Source organism: Nicotiana tomentosiformis, chromosome 9 (genome assembly GCF_000390325.3).
Source record: "Nicotiana tomentosiformis chromosome 9, ASM39032v3, whole genome shotgun sequence".
NCBI lineage: Eukaryota > Viridiplantae > Streptophyta > Magnoliopsida > Solanales > Solanaceae > Nicotiana > Nicotiana tomentosiformis.
In genome coordinates, this window is record NC_090820.1 from 51,777,576 (window position 1) to 51,791,570 (window position 13,995).

Consider the following 13,995-nt stretch of genomic DNA (forward strand, 5'->3'; position numbering starts at 1 on the left):
TAGGATTGAAATGTTTAGCAATTTATTAGCATGACAATCTTAGGATTATAGCATGTTTGTTGGCATATTTCAACTGGCAGAGACAGACACACTATTTCAAAAATAACCTATGATCAGATTTATATCAAGTTGTAATGTCAAATATGTGTTTTAGGCGCTGCTAGGATGGTGCATGCCAAAAAAAATATTTCGAGAAAATATGATTGATTTAAACTTCTCCTGTCACTTTTTAGTCAGAGTGTTTTCTGTCTTACTGTCACGATCCAAAATCCCTACCCGTTGTAATGGCGCCTAACACATCGGCTAGGCAAGACGAAACATGATAACAAAGGCAACAAAAAAACGGAAATTTATACAAATAGCATACGTCTGAGGTCTCAACACAATAAAACTGCTAATACAAAGTAAATTCCCATAAACTGGTAAGTACGGAGTCATGAGCATCTACAACGGAATACAATTCTTAAAATGAACAATAAATACACTGTCTGAAATGTAACAACAGTATGAAAAGAAAAGACAAGTCAAACTACGACCAATGATGCAGCTCTACCTCGCCTCTAGCAGATAGTCCAATAAGCAAGCCTACTGATGATAATTGGTCCCCACACCTAGATCTGCATAATTAAGTGCAGAGTATAGTATAAGTACAACAGACCCAATGTACTCAATAAGTATCGTAAATAAATACGGCAAGGTAAGAGAAGCACAAATTATTAATGATATTAGCTATCACATGTGTAGTTTCATCCTTTAAATCGGTAGAGAGAAATATTGTAATCAAATCATAAAGTTCAGTAAGAAAACATCCGTGTGTGTATGTGTACAATTTTTCAAATACCTTACTCAGACAATATCTTGGCATATATAGATGATATGTAGTTAAATCAGATAATGATCAAGGAAATTGCAAGTAAAGATGGAATTCAAAATCCACAAAACACTGGCCAGATTTCACACTTTTCCATATCCGTACCAAACCACTGATCACTTCCTCAATAACCGCGTGTACACCATCAAGAGAGAAACATGAGAGGGTGACCCTAGGGGAATGGATCAGTATGCACGCGCTGTATGGATACTCACGTGCTAATAATAGTGCCTGCACAGACAACTCACATGTTGCACGGACAACCCACGTGCTAATAACATCAATATCTGGATCCGCACGGACTACTCACGTGCCAACAAACACAATCCGTCTGGCCTGGTCACAGGCACATCAACACAATCTGCCCGGCGTGGTCACAGGCACACAGTCCATTCGTATCATACATGAGCAAATAAACAAGTATAAATGTATGAAATGAGTGAATAACAAATCCCATGCTCCTAGACTAGTATAAACTACATGCTAAAGTGTATGCATGTGCAAGTGTACTATCATAGCTCAAATCCGCAATTTCATCAAAGAATAACAGTTATCGGTTCATTTGGGGATTAAGCCCATATGTAGCCTTAAACTTGGCTCAAAAAGTTCACAACAATGTTAAAAATGTGTGAAGCATCATAGCTTAAGGTTTAACAGTCGAATTCTAGGTCTATAAGAGCCTGAGCACAACTCGAAATTGAATAAATGACCCCGGTGTTCGCATATGGGTTCAACCACACGCATGCATGCACCCAATAGCACGTAGCTATCACAATAATTCTTGCAACTAGTGCCTCAACCTAGTTTAGATAAGCTACTTACCTTAAGCAAATCTAATCACTCTGCTAGCAAGCCCTTCCCACGCGTATCAATCTCTGAAAGGCTTGAATCTAGCCATAAATAACGTAATACTATCAATAAAAAGTTATAGGAATTGATTCCAAATGATAAAGATCTTTAACCAAAGTCAAAAAGTCAACCCCGAGCCCACGTCTCGGAACTCAAATTAATTTATAAAATCCGATCACCCATTCGATAACGAGTACAATCATACTAAAATTATTCAAATCCGACCTCAAATCGCCTTTCAAATCATCACAGTACATTCGATGAAGTTTTCACAAATATTTCCCAACTTTTCCAACTCAAAACACCAATTAAATGGTAAAAACAATGATGGGTTCATGTAAAATAATCAAATCCGAATTATAATCACTTATCCCAATCGATTCCTTGAAAATCCCTCTTAAAATCGCCACAAACCGAGCTCTCTAAGTCCAAAAGATGAAGAATGAAATAAAACCATCGCTTTTGAAATTTAACATTGCTGCCTAGTTATTGGCTTTCGTGATCGCGGACAAACAATCGCGATCGTACAGAACAAACTCTCCCCAGCTCACAAAACCTCCTTCGTGATTGCGAAAGCTCAGACGCGAATGCAGAGAACAACCCTCCCAAGCTTATGCGATCGCGTTCCATGACATGCGAACGCGAAGAACATCGCGTGCCCTCCCCCCCAGGTGCCTCACTTTCCTTATACATGAACGCGATCCACTGTATGTGTTAACAAAGCACAAGTTCATCAACTTCTGCGATCACACCCCTTACTTCGCAAACGCGAAGAGTAAAATCCCAGCAGTCCACAAAGACCCTTCGCGATCGCGAACCTTTCCTCGTGATCGCGATGAAGGAAACTAGAATGCACAAACCAGCAATCCCATTTCAAGAACAATTGGTCCGAACTCAATTCGAAACACATCTGGGGGCCCTAGGACCCCGTCCGAACATTCCAACAAGTAAAAAAATCTGATACGAACTCGTTCAAAATTTCAAATCACATCAAACAACTCTAAAATCACGAATCGCATCTCGATTCAAGCCTAAGGAATTCATGAACTTCTAGTTTTTAAAACTAATGCCGAAATATACCAAACAAACTGTAATTGACCTCAAATTTTGCACACAAGTCTTAATTGACACAAATGGGCCTATTCCAACTTCTGGAACCCATATCCGAACCCGATAACAATAAAGTTAACTCTCGGTCAAACGTCTCAACTTTTCAAACCTTCACTTTCCAACTTTCGCCAATTCAAGCCAAAACGACCTACGGACATCCAAATCAATATCCGGACACACTCCTAAGTCTAAAATCACCATACAGAACTATTAGAACCAACAAAACTCTATTCAGGAGTTATTTACACATAATTTAATATCCGGTTAACTCTTTCAACTTAAGCTTCCAACTTTGGGACTAAGTGTCCCAATTCATTCCGAAATATCCCCGGAACCAAAGCAACCATCCTGAAAAGTCACATAACAACAAACGAACATAGAATAGGTAATAAATAGGGGAATGGGGCTACAATACTCAAAACGACAGGCCGGGTCGTCACATTCTCCCCCTCTTAAACAAACGTTCGTCCTCGAATGGGTTTGGAATCATACCTGGAGTATCAAATAGGTGTCGATAGTTGATCCTCATCTCGTGCTCGATCTCCAAGGTAGCCTCCTCGACTGACTTACCTATGCACTACACCTTCACTGAACCTATATTCTTTGACCTCAACTTTCGAACCTGCCGATCCATAATGGCCACCGGTTCCACATGATAAGTCAAATCCCCATCTAATTGAATTGTGCTGAACTCCAAAACATAAGACGGATCACCAAAATACTTCCGGAGCATGGAAACATGAAACACTAGATGAACACTCGATAGACTAGGTGGAAATGCAATCTTGTAAGCCATCTCTCCAATCCTCTCAAGCACCTCAAAAGGGCCAATATAATATGGGCTCAACTTGTCCTTCTTCCGTAACCTCATGAAACCCATTATAGGGAAAACTTTGAGCAGTACCTTCTCCCCCACCATGTAAGAAACGTCACAAACCATCTGATCGACGTAACTCTTCTGTCTAGACTGTACCATGCGAAGCCGATCCTGAATCAAATTAAACTTTTTCAAAGCATCCTGAACCAAGTCAGTACCCAATAGCCTAGCCTCACCCGGCTCAAGCCAACCAACCGGAGACCGACACCGCCTCCCATACAAGGCCTCATACGGAGCCATCTGAATACTCGATTGGTAGCTATTGTTGTAGGCAAACTCTACAAGCGGCAGAAACTGATCCTAAGAACCCCCGAAATTCGTGACGCAAGCGTGTAACATGCCCTCCAATATCTAAATGGTGCTCTCGGATTGTCTGTCAGTCTGGGGGTGCAATGTTGTACTCAACTCAACAAGTGTGTCTAACTCTCGCTGCACTGCTTTCCAAATATGCGATGTGAACTGCGTGCCTCGACCTGGAATAATTGACATCGGCACACCATGAAGGTGAACAATCTCACGGATATAGATTTCAGCCAACCGCTCCGAAGAATAGGTAGTCCTAGCTGGAATTAAATATGAGGACTTCGTCAGTCGGTCAACAATCACCCAAATAGCATTAAACTTCCTCAAAGTCCGTAGGAGCCCAACTTCGAAGTCCATGGTGATATGCTCCCATTTCCACTTAGGAATCTCAAGCCTTTAAAGTAAATCGCTCAGCCGCCGATGCTCGTACTTCACCTATTGACAATTCAAGCACCGAGCTACAAACTCCACTATATCTTTCTTTACTTGAAAATAAATTTATTTATAAATGGAGCAAAATATAAGTTCAATGAACTCATATAGTTTGTTTGATATATTTTTTTCTTTAAATGTTTTATAGTTGAAGTCTAACAGAAAAGCGTATAAATATTTTTCTTACTCCAATACTGTTTAGAGCACAGTGCTATTGAGCTGACATGAACATTAGCATATTAGAGTGTGTTGGACAATTAGCTAAATAGTATAAAAGATGCACAACTGAAGCCTCTGGCGTGGCAGTTATCGATATTTTGTCTTATAATTTAATAAACTCACAGTGGAGGTTTGCATAGTAGTAGCTGAAACGGATAATATTTCGTCGTCAACAACTGCAAGATTCAATAATGAAGGTGAGTCCGATGAACTTTTCAAAGTGTATGCCATTAGCATTTGTTTGTTGTCCTTTTCCCTGTAATTGGCACAGTAAATATCATGAATTTATTTTTTGATATAAGTAACAACAGTTAAATGATGATGTAATGCAGTTTAAACGCAGTTTGTGTTGTACCAATTCCGTAATTCAGTTGCTTCCACATATAGGGTATTTATTAAGATTGTCGAGTTGTATCTTGTTGCCAAACGAGAAACTGTGTTTGTAAATTTTGTTAGTAAACAAAGTGAAATCGTTATTCATATGTAGAAATATTGACGAGCATGATCTTACCACCACGGTATTTGGTGGTATTTATTCGCTTCGCAACAATAACCGGGTATTCTTGTAGTTGCCTAACTTGCCTCACTAACTCAATTCCTTCATTGTTTGCCAAGTCTTCCCATATAGTGAAGAAAATAGGTTTCTTCTTGTATATTTATGAGTATCAGCTAGACATTTTCTTATGTAATAGAAGATTAAATGACTTTCCCGTTGTCCATAACTATAGCCTCTTGAAATCTCTTAGTTGGATCGGTGGTGTATTGCATTGCCCCACAGTTTGCCATAACAACTGGTAGATCTATTATTATGAATAAAAAACAAATGTAGGTAAAACCAGTATTTTAGGATCCACCATGAGTTTCAAGTAATAAAGTTGTTGTAAGACATAGACTAATTTGAAAGATACCAAATTCAACACCGCAAGGTTGTTATTCGATGTCAATGAAGGAAATTGTATTTAGTCTCGTCGGAGGAGGTAACGATGCCTCCTTTTTTTTTTATTCCTTGGAATAGACTCCACAATAATGAACCTATGGACGACCCATTCAAATTGGCTGATGTGTATTGAATAAGACTGTGGATTTCTAACTTTGGCAGTTGAAATGACGTATGTCTCGAAAAGTTCAAACAACTTATCACATTGTCACGACCCCCAATTTCCCTTCGTAGGATGTCGTGACGGCACCTAGTCTCTAAGACTAGGTAAGCCTAACACTTCCTGAATTAATAAAAAAATTTAGCCAACAACATTGAATTTTGATATGGAAATTTCCATACAAGCCAACAATCCTAAAACCGGTAGTACAAGTCATAAGCTCTACATAGTTTGCTAGAAAAATTACTAAATACAACTGTTTCAGAATAGAAATAAACAATACAGGTACAATATTAGAAGGTGACTCCGAGGCCTGCGAACGTGACGACAAGTTTACCTTAAGTCTCTACGGCAAAACCCGAACAACTAGCTATTGATCAACCAACTCCGAAATACCTGGATCTGCACAAAAATGTGCAGAAAGCGTAGCATGAGTACACCACAGCGGTACCCAGTAAGTATTTAGACTAACCTCGATAGAGTAGTGACGAGGGACAGTCAAGACACCTACTGGACTAAACAACCTGAACAAGTATGAAGGTGAACTAACGGGAAAACAATGTTAATATAAAGCTAAGCATGGTAAGGAAGACAAAACAATACTAGTAATGAAACACTAGAAACAACAATTAGCAACAAGAAGCAAACGAATAGTAATGTTGTAGAGTAAGTTGGATACAGTCTAAGTCCGATGAAACCAAATAAAGGAAAATAAGTAACAACTCAACAAGAACAACCGCTTTTACACCAGATCTATTCAGGAATTTCCACGAGGTACCAAACCTCATAATCACAAATCACGGGTCCCAATTCTTGAACCCTAATCACTTGGCCTCATGTGCCCACATTACAAATTCATAACTGCACGAATGACTCACATGCCAAGAAAGTGACAATAGCTAATATCCGCATGGACGACTCACGTGCCAATAATAAAAATGACTCATGACTGCACGGACAACTCTCGTGCCAACAGGATAACTCTCACACATAAGGCAAGTACACGGGAGTAAATGTAAATGGTCAATAACATCAGGATTCATCTTCTTAACCGATATGGGTGATTTATTAACGTGTATGCTTGTGCAAGTGTTCTACCACAATTTTAGTCAACAAGTAAGAGTAGAGACAATGAATGATACACAAGAAATGATCAGCACCAAATGTATACGGTATAACTCACACAAGGTAGGCACACCACTACACAAATAACAATAATAGCAATGCCCTCAGGCCATCACAAGTTATCAAAAATTATTTTCCGACATAGCCCACCTTGTCTTGCCACGTGCGCAATAATAAAGTAAATGCACGCCTTGTCTTACCGCACGTGCATAATAATATTCTCACCTTGTATCGCCACATGCTCAAACCCACATATATAGCCCGCCTTGTCACGTCGCATGTGCAAATATCAATAGTAATAATAGCACGGACAACTCACGTGCGAACACCCCAACAATCCTCTCAACAATACCATATGTCCTAAAACATAACAACACAATAAAATAACTTTCACAACATGTGCCCATATGACGCAATATTTTCTCAAAACAGTTTCAATACCATAACCCCGCATAGCCCTCGGCTCAACAATACTGGGTACAACAGAAGTAACAACAATAACAGGAGAATACGTCAAGTAAATCAAATCAAGAACTTCAAAACACAAAGAAATGAACGAACGAGCTCACAATGAAAGAGATAACAGAGAATAATGGTTTCAATAAGAATATCTCAACAAAGGGAGAGATAGCGCGCAACAATGATTTCCGCATAAGTACAACTTTACGGTAAAAGAGATAGCACGAATCAATGATTCTAAATAAGGATAAGTCAACAATAAAAGAGATAACAAAACTTTAATTAAGGTTGAGCTATTACAGAAAATATACTAATAAAATCAATTAAGGATAAGCAATTACGGAAAAGACATTAATAAATTCAACTAAGGATAAGCAATTACAAAAAAGATAATAATGACTTCAATTAAGGATAAGATATTACGGAAAAGATAGCATGGCAATAAAAGAGGCAACATCTTCAATTAAGGCACATAAGCGTTTTATTGGCAACAAGGGTAAAACATGAATCAATTAATTTCAAATAAGACACGTAAGGGTAAATTTAGTAAATGAGGGATTTAACATACTAAAACAACTTCACATCTAATGAACATAAGAACCTAAGATCCCTAAATGATCAAATTTCCACAAATAAGCGCGAGTACGTACTCGTCACCTTGCGTACATGGCCTTCACATGACACAATTAGAACAAATGACTCAAATTCTAAGGGGTTGTTCCCTCCCCTCCCCCCCCACACAAAGTTAGAAAAGATACTTACCTCAAAGAAGCTAGATCGTTACGCTAAAATGACCTTCTCGAGTGAAACAACCTTTGGACGGCTCAAATATTGCCAAAATAACTTTAAATCATAAATAAAACTCATAGAAGAAGATTCTGGATAATAAAGCTTCAATCTTTAACAAAAACTAAAAAGTCAACCTCGGGCCTGCATCTCAGAACCCGACAAAATTTACAAAATTCGAACACTCATTCGATTACGAGTCCAACCATACTAATTTTATTTAATTCCAACTCTGAATCGATACTCAAAACCCAATTATTCTCTTTAGAAATGTTTTTGATAAAATAAATCCAATTCTCCAATCAAAATATGGATTAATTCAAAAATGAACTTTTATAATCATTCTAAAATACAAAAATTGTAGTTTGATACTGACCCCCATGAAAATACTAGAAGAACGCCGTGAAAGTCACCTAAATCGGAGCTCTAGAACTCAAGATATGCTCAGAATACTAAATAAACGCGGTCTGATTTTTTTTAATACAGAGGGAATTTCGCTTCTGCAACCAAACCTCGGCACCTGCGGTCTGCCAGCTGTAATTTCCTCATTTACGAACCATTTTCGCACATACGGGGTCGCAGATGCGGACCAGACCAAACTTTGCATCTGCGAAGCACCAGCACCAGCTCTCTTCTCTGACACTAAAATGAGCATAACTCCCTCATACGATATCCAAATTCGACGATTTTTTTTTTGCTATTGCTCCGTAATTATGATACGGATCTAATGCTTCACAAAACAGAAATTGGAGTTTATTTGCTTAATTTGGTACTATTTATTCATGAAGAAACGACATCGAAACATAAAGAAACAAGAGCAACACAACCCAAACCTATCTGAAACTCACCTGAGCCCCTCGGGACCCCATCCGAACATACCAATAAGTCCCAAAACCTAACGCAGACTTGCTCGAGGCCTCAAATCACATCAAACAACATCAAAACTACGAATCATACCTTAAATCAAACTTAATGAACTTTCAACTTCTACAACTCGCGCCGAAACATATCAAATCAACCCAGAATGACGTCAAATTTTGCATGCAAGTCTCAAATGACATAATGGAGCTAATCCAACTCTCGAAATTGGAATCCGAGCCCCTTATAAAAAAGTAAACTCCCGGTTAGACCTCTTAAGCCTCTAAAATTTCAACTTTCCAATTTTCGCCAAAATACTTCAAATTATCCTACGGCCCTCCAAATCAAAATCCGGACGCACGCCTAAGTCTAACATAATACCATACGAAGCTATTGGAATCATCAAAACGTCATTTTGGAGTCGCCTACGCAAAATTCAAACTCCGGTCATCTTTTACCATTTATGCATCTAAAACAAGAATCCTTCTTTCAAATTGATCCTGAATCATCCGAAATCCGAACTCAACAACACACGCTAGTCATAATACATAATACGAAGTTGCTCGAGACCTTAAGCCGCTGAACGAGATGTTAATTCTCAAAATAACTGGTTGGATCGTTACATTCTCCCCTTCTTAAACAAATGTTCGCCCTCGAGCGTGCCAAGAACGATTTTGAAGTCATCAGTCATTGTGTCAACATACCATAAATGCACCCGCGGGTGACCCCACGTCACCCCAAATCAACGTAAGCCTAACAACACCACCTCAACTGAAGATTTTCCCTTCCACCAATACCAATAGGGCTTAGAACCAAATTTCTCACCATCCGATCGTTTCCAAAAGTCCTGATTCATACATCAACACACGGTATCAGCCTCAACCAGCTACAATAACCTATGTCTACACTCACCAGATACAAACACACGACGTAACACATTAAACATATGTCCATAACAACATCTTTGATCACAATAGTCGTCCATACTTAAACCCAGCACCGGCAATTAACCTCATATAAGCTAGAACCTTATTCCAAACTTCCACAACACCGACAACGATGCAAGAAACACGAAGACGCCATCACTATTCACTTAAATCAAAAAGTCACACCCAACACCACTTGGGCACACACCTTGCAAGCTAAAACCCTATAAGCACAGCACGAATATGACTGAATATACAAGGGAACACAAGAAAGAACTATCAAACAAGCCCGACAAGCACAACTCCCTATCAGTAGCATACTATGAATTAATTCCACAAGGGAGAATCAAAGTATATGAACAAATCACAAGGATCTCATCCTAATATAACTTCAACGCAGCACGCAGCCCGGTCCAAACATAACAAACTTCGTGGAAACGCGAGGATCGCATCCTCATCTCTGAATCACAAGTACATTACACATCATACCAACCGAAACCTTCCACTAATTCAATTTCCGCTAACAACACATGCTAAACTCCCACACCGGTAGAGCATCTAATTTACAAACCGTAACCAACCACCCAAAAATCACATCAAAACCTACCATAATGGGTAACAAAAAGTCATTCCTAGTCTCATAGCTCTTAATAATGAATAAAACAAAACGATAGACGCAGGCTACCACTATAGAATCTCCCAACATAGGTAAACACATAAGCATAGTACAAAATCATGAAACTCACCCATATGTGAAGCAACATAAGAGGACTCAACCTGATAAGCAGAACCGAAACAAAATACGAATGATGCTCCTCTATAATAAATAGAAACCATACTTGTACGACATCATGTGGTGCAGCGGCCCCATCCCTACCGTAGAAAGCACATAAATGGATGTGCCTCTCCTCTTGGGCGCCCTCTACCCGCCTGACCTGCACCTCAAGCTGGCAGTGTAGGGATATCAGCAACTGGAGTATAACTCATAGCATGAATACCCCGCTGTGACAAATCTGTCCGGAGTCTGGGACAATCTCTCACCATGTGGCTGGTATATCCACACTTAAAATAACCTATCCGTCGGCGTGGCTGTTGAAGCTGTCAAACACGGGCACTTTGAGACCCATTGATTTCTGAAGCACCGCGCGAAGCCTGAAGTGCAAACTGAACTAACTAACCCATATAACCTCTACCATGGCGTACTCTGCCTCCAAAATGGGGACGAGTAGATCCTCCCGAACTGCGAGGCCTCTTAGCCTCTATGTCATCTCTCTACTAACCCCGCATGTCCTCTCCTTCCAGGTCTCGCATGCCCTCTAGTCGTCGAGCGATCACTACCACCTACTGAAATTGATCATCTGACTCCAACTCCCGAGCCACGTTGAACCGGATATCATGACTGAGCCCCTCAATGAACCTACAGAGGGTAATACTTCTTGAACCTTGCAAGTCTAAGTTGTTCTTTATTAGATGATGCTACCCTAATAACGAGCTGAACTGGAATAACTGGCAGAGCCGACACCACACCCGGAACCTGACTAATGTGAGCCCACTACTTTAAGGTGCGGGCGACGAGAATCTGAGCTCATCCCCCGGTCTGTGAAGTAGTCGGTGCAACCGGAATCAACCCCGTCTGAGCCAATGTACCAAACATGCTCAAAAACTGTTAAGGTCTCCTGATGTCCAGGGGAAACAACAGGCGCCTTCGATGCCCGTCCCCAACATGAGCCACTGGAGGCTCCTCAACTGCTGCTCTAGCTGTAGCACGTGCAAAACCCGAACAACTAGCTATTGATCAACCAACTCCGAAATACCTGGATCTGCACAAAAATGTGCAGAAAACGTACCATGAGTACACCACAACGGTACCTAGTAAGTATCAAAACTAAACTAGGTGGAGTAATGACGAGGGATAGTCAAGATACCTATTGGACTAAACAACCTGAACAAGTACGAAGGTGAAATAACGGGGAAACAATGTTAATATAAAGCTAAGCATGGTAAGGAAGAAAAAACAATACTTGCAATGAAACACTAGAAACAACAATTAGCAACAAGAAGCAAACGGATAGTAATGCAGTAGAATAAGTTGGACACAGTCTAAGTCCGATGAAACCAAATAAAGGAAAACAAGTAACAACTCAACAAGAACAACCGTTTTTACACCAGATCTATTCAGGAATTTTCACGAGGTACCTCATAATCACAAATCACGAGTCCCAATTCTTGAACCCTAATCACTTGACCTCTTGTTCCCACATTACAAAATCATAACCACACGGACGACTCACGTGCCAAGAGAGTGACAATATCTAATATCCGCACGGACTACTCACGTGCCAATAATAACAATGACTCATGACTGCACGAACGACTCATATGCCAACACGATAACTCTCACACAGAAGGCAAGTAGACGGGAGTACATGTAAATGGTCAATAACATCAGGATTCATCTTCTTAACCGATATGGGTGATTTATTAATATGTATGCTTGTGCAAGTGTTCTACCACAATTCAAGTCAACAAGTAAGAGTAGAGACAATGAATGACACATAAGAAACGATCATCACAAAATGTACACGGTATAACTCACACAGGGTAGGCACACCACTACACAAATAACAACAATAACAATGCCCCCAGGCCATCACAAATCATTTTCCGACATAACACCCCTTGTATCGCCACGTGCACAATAATAAAGTAAATGTCCGCCTTGTCTCGCCACGCGCATAATAATATTCTTCCCTTGTCTCGCCACATGCGCAAACCCACATATATAGCCCGCCTTGTCACGTCGCATGTGCAAATATCAATAGTAACAATAGCACAAACAACTCACGTGAAAACACCCCAATAATCCTCTCAACAATACCACGTGTGCCAAAACATAACAACACAATAAAATAACTTTCACAACATGTGCCTATATGCCACAACATTTCCTCAAAATAGTGTCAATACCACAACCACGCATAGCCCTCGGCTCAATAATACTGGTACAATAACAACAACAACAACAACAATAACACGAGAATACATCAAGTAAATCAACTCAAGAACTTCAGAACACAAAGAAATGGATGAACAAGATCACAATGAAAGAAACAACAGAGAATAATGGTTTCAACAAGAATAGCTCAACAAGGGGAGAGATAGCGTGCAACAATGATTTCCACATAAGTACAACTAGGCGGTAAGAGAGATGGCATGAATCAATGATTCTAAATAAGGATAATTCAACAATGAAATGGATAACAAAACTTCAATTAAGGTTGAACAATTACGGAAACGAAACTAATAAATTCAATTAAGGACAAGCAATTACGGAAAAGATACTAATAAATTCAACTAAGGATAAGCAATTACAAAAAAGATAATAATGACTTCAATTAAGAAAATTCAACTAAGGATAAGCAATTACAAAAAAGATAATAATGACTTCAATTAAGGATAAGCAATTACGGAAAGGATAATAATAACTTCAATTAAGAATAAGCAATTACAGAAAGGATAATAATAACTTCAATTAAGGATAAGATATTACGAAAACGATAGCATGGCAATAAAAGAGGCAACATCTTCAATTAAGGCACATAAGTATTTTATTGGAAACAAGGGTAAAACATGAATCAATTAATTTCAAATAAGACACGTAAGGGTAAATTTAGTAAATGAAGGATTTAACATACTAAAACAACTTCACATCTAATAAACATAAGAACCTAAGAACCCTAAACGATCAATTTTCCACAAATAAGTACGAGTACGTACTCGTCACCTCGCGTACTCGGCCTTCACATGACATAATTAACACATATGACTAAATTCTAAGGGGTAGTTTTCCCCACACAAAGTTAGGAAAGTTACTTACCTAAAAGTAGCTAGACCGTTACACTAAAATGACCTTCTCGAGGGAAACAACCTCTGGACGACTCAAATCTATCCAAAAATAACTTCAAATCATAAATAAAACTTATAGGAAATGATTCCGGATAATAAAGCTTCAATCTTTAACAAAAACTAAAAAGTCAACCCCGGGCCCGCACCTCGGAAACTGACAAAATTTATAAAATCCGA

At 39.2% G+C, this 13,995-nt stretch overlaps 1 long non-coding RNA gene across 1 annotated transcript in view; it reads right to left on the bottom strand.

The window, feature by feature from the left end:
- Window positions 1-4,881: 4,881 nt before the first annotated feature.
- The window catches only part of LOC108948961 (uncharacterized), a 91,494-nt gene continuing 82,380 nt past the window's right edge, over window positions 4,882-13,995 (bottom strand). The window contains exons 2-3 of the long non-coding RNA XR_011410868.1: window positions 5,017-5,095; window positions 4,882-4,917 (exon numbers count right to left, since the gene is read on the bottom strand). This is a non-coding gene — a long non-coding RNA (uncharacterized lncRNA). The remainder of the gene's footprint in view (window positions 4,918-5,016; window positions 5,096-13,995) is intronic.